This window comes from Tauraco erythrolophus, chromosome 7, assembly GCF_009769465.1.
Source record: "Tauraco erythrolophus isolate bTauEry1 chromosome 7, bTauEry1.pri, whole genome shotgun sequence".
NCBI lineage: Eukaryota > Metazoa > Chordata > Aves > Musophagiformes > Musophagidae > Tauraco > Tauraco erythrolophus.
In genome coordinates, this window is record NC_141471.1 from 14499912 (window position 1) to 14503968 (window position 4057).

General features: G+C 42.1%; 1 non-coding gene across 1 annotated transcript; it reads right to left on the bottom strand.

Moving 5' to 3' along the window:
• Positions 1 to 2866: 2866 nt before the first annotated feature.
• TRNAG-UCC (transfer RNA glycine (anticodon UCC)) lies at positions 2867 to 2938 on the bottom strand. Its single transcript has one exon. It is a non-coding gene; the product is annotated as a tRNA-Gly (tRNA).
• Positions 2939 to 4057: the final 1119 nt, after the last annotated feature.

Genomic DNA, 4057 nt, shown 5'->3' on the forward strand with positions numbered 1-4057 from the left:
ACATTTTAGACATTATGTTCCTGAAGTAAGTGGACAGGAAGGAGATATTACTGGAAAGTTCACCCTTCTGTTTCTAAGCCATCCATACTAGCCATAGGGAAGTTCTTTTCCTGGTCGTGAAAGAAGGAGAAATCAGAGACAATGAAGTTCCTTCTGAATGTGGTTTTTACTCTGCTTTTGGAATGACAAAGGCACCTTTCTTGGGAGCTGATTGCAAAGTTACATTACAGTTTATTACTAATAGACTGAGATACTAATATTTGATTATTTCTAGCATAGACTGCTGTCATTATGCACAGTAGAGGAACAGTTATACGTCTCATGTCTTGGCACAATTCTAACTGAAGTGTCAAAACAAAAACAAACAACAAAAGGCAACATTGCCTTACTGTGCAGTAAAATGTAAAGAATCCAGAAGCATCTCATAGCTTAGAAGTTTTCAGCAAAGTTACTGCTTTTAAGCCATGAGAAAATACCTAGGTTGGTGTTTCCATGTACTACAGAAGACCACAGCTATAAGAAACTGTAAGGAATGCATCTGGAAAGCACGGATGTATCTATGAGAACAACCGCTACTGAGACAGGTAAATGTACAGTATTGGCTTATAATTTGAAACTGAAATAGTAGAAAATTTTCTCTCTGGATTGGGCTTGTAGGACACTCAGACTAAATCCCTCTTGCAGTTTCATATTGTTGTTCTCTTCCTCTTCATCCTTCATCTGAGAGCTCAGTTTAGAGCCTGAAGTTGATAGGAGCAGCTATGATGACCCATGTACTATGGAGCGTGATGACTTGCTTGATCCAACTAGCAGCTGGCCTCGCTCTGAAGTGGAGCACACCATGTGTTCCTCTGGGTCTAGATGTCTCAGCACCCCTTCCTGGAGCATTTTCCAGGCTTTCATGTGAGGATTTTCCCTCTAATGGGATCCAGGCTTCAGCAGACAAAGAAAATGAACAACTAAATATTGTTTTTCCAACAGTAGTCTAATCTGATTCAAGTAGAGTGGCTAATCATTTTGACCCATCAGCTTAGGTTTAGGAACCTACAAGTTGCAATGAGAATCTGGACAGGCAAAACCCCTCTGGTCTGATTTTCAACCCATTGCCTCCTACTGGCACAGAACCCACCCACTGCTTCCAGAACCTCTTCTCTTCCAGATGGACAGAGGATCTGATCCTTTCGAATAACAGCCTTTTGTCAACCTCTCCAGTTTATTTTAAGTACATTTTCACAGCCTGTGTGTCCCTTTATCCACTTCTCCTAAGAACTCCAGTCATTACCCATTCTTAGTTAGCTATGAAGTGCGAATGGCTAGAATTTCTCCCTGGGCTAGCTCAGCAACTTTAGCCCTTGCCATCTTTTGATTGCTATAAATCTATGAGTGTGTTTTTTCCCTCTTGAGAAAAAAGAAAAAAAACTAAAAGCAAATAGCAAACCAAAAAGACACTGAAACAAAAGAAACAAACAGTATAATTGAATATTCTTCCATACACTGCAGCCTGTCATGTGAGTAGATCCCATCTGCAATTGTCACATAAAGAGGTTCTGGAAATATAATACAAGTTATTTTAAAAATTACTTTGGGATAGAACATTTTCTTTGAGAAAGCTATCAAGGATCAGGTTTCAAGTACAACAGGATTATGAGCCATGAGAGTGACAGTGCTCAATTGCATTACCAAAACTGGTTGGTGATCTCAGAGACCTGGAGGGACACTCAGACAGTGGGGCTTCCTGGGAAGTACTTAACCCTAAACTTTAATGTATCTGATGACTCCTGAAGGCAGCCACTACTGGTGCTTTAGTGAACTGTAGATTGTATGCATTCCTCTAGCTCTGCTGGAGTAATGCTTCTTCCTTTGGCTGCCTTATCTCTTAGCCCAGCTTCTGGTACCATGTCTACTCCTAGAGAAATGGCTAACATCTTGTATTGATCCTCTGCCCTCAGTTCTTGGCTTGTCCTGACTCCTTGGCTTGGTTCACGGAATCATAGAATGATAGAATGACAGAATGATTGAGGTTGAAAGGGACCTCTGGAGGTCATCTGGTCCAATCTCCCTCCTCAAGCAGGGACACCTAGAGCCAGTTGTCCAGGGCCATGTCCAGACAGCTTTTGAATATCTCCGAAGGTAGAAACTCCACAACCTCTCTGGGCAACCTATGCCAGTGCTCAGTCACCCTCAGAGTAAAAAAAGTATTTCCTGATGTTCAGAGAGAACCTTCTGTGTTTCGGTTTGTGCCCATTGCCTCTGGTCCTGCCACTGCCTGCCTCCAGCCAGGCAAAGAGCCTGGCTCCATCCTCTTTGCAGCCTCCCTTCAGCTATTTATATACATTAATAACATTTCCTCCTGTTCCCAAGCCTTCTCTTCTCCAGGCTAAACAGCTCTGTCAGTCATTCCTCATAGCAGAAATGCCCCAGCACTTTAACCATCTCTATGGCCCTTCACTGGACTCTCTCCAGTATGCCCCTGCCTCACTAGTACTGAGGAGCCCAGAACCGGACTCAGCCTCTGCTCCAGGTGTGGCCTCACCAGTGCTGAACAGAAGAGAAATATCATCTCCCTCGACCTACTGGCAATACTTTTGTCTAATGCCACCCAGACCACCTTTAGCCTTCTTGGCTTGCAAGAGCATGTTGCTGGCTCATGTTCAGTCCACCAGGACTCCTGCATCCTTTCCTGCCAATCTGTTCTCCAGCTGGGTGACCCCCCGCATATGGGGGTTGCTCCTCCCCGGTTGCAAGAACTTTGCAATTCTTTCCTTGTCAAACTTCAGGAGGTCTCTGGTGCCCCATTTCTCCAGCCACCAAGATCCCTCCGTTTGGCAGCACCACCTGCTCCTTGAGAAGTGGGGAAAAAGAGAACTGCGTTGGCCGGGAATCGAACCCGGGTCAACTGCTTGGAAGGCAGCTATGCTCACCACTATACCACCAACGCTCTGCTGAGTTTTACTCCATGCCTGAATTATTCCTTCTCTTCTAGCTTTCATGCGTTCCTCCTCTAACCACAGGGCTTACTGACCGCCCACCACAAGCACAAAAAAATTTGACTACTGAGGGCAACGTTCATGTTTTCTCCACAGTTGTCAAGGCTACCAGAAAACATTTTTCTTGCTCGTTTTTGTTTTTTTTTTTAAAATGACAAAAAACTAAGATTTCATTCAGTAAAATATTTCCAACATCCTGATTTGTTTAAAAGAAATTCCAAGTAAAAGGACTAAAGCCTTCAGAAATGGCACTGCAGATAATAACACAATTGGAAAAAAATTGTTCAGCACTGTTGTGTGATGAAACAAGCATTCTCATTTCACCATTTTTGGTAAAAGAAATTCTTTTCCAGCATTAATTTTGAACTATGATGAGATTTTTATTTCATATTTGAAAGGTTAGGTGGAAAAAATTAAAATGAACAACGTATGTTGTCCTTTTCCTCAGCTACTGCTGTTCTCTTCTCAGTATCATCCAAAGAAACACAACATCACATAAAAAATGTAGCTGAAAATAAACTGAATAGATTTACAAAAGGTTGATGTTTGAAAGAGGATTACCTGAAACGCAAGTTTGAAATTTTTAATCTCAAACTTGAGTACATTTTTGTCATATAATGTGTGATGAAACATTTTCTGTTACAGTAGACAGAGCCAAAAAACTACTTCAGAGGGACAAATTCTCAAAACTCACATGCTGTGAGGATCTCCTATGAATAGCCCAGGGCTTTCTAGGGCATCTGTGATTTCTCTCCTGAGGATGTCCTGTTTACAGACAGATCTGGTTCTTAACACACAGGAATGTACTGCTTTTCTCAGTAACCTTATGGATGAAAACATTCTGTGCCATCTCTCAGTTTCTTAATAAAGAGATCTTCAGGACTCTTTCAGTCTCAAGTCCTTCATCTTAAGCTTACTGCAATGGTGGTCAGAAAAGTTGTAAGACCTAATATTAATTAGACATCCATCGATTTCGTGATTCCTGACCCTTTCTGTCATTTTGCCTGCATCTGAGAAATGAATGGGTCCGTAGCAGGTCCCCCAGTTCTTTGCATACTCTGGCCATTTTA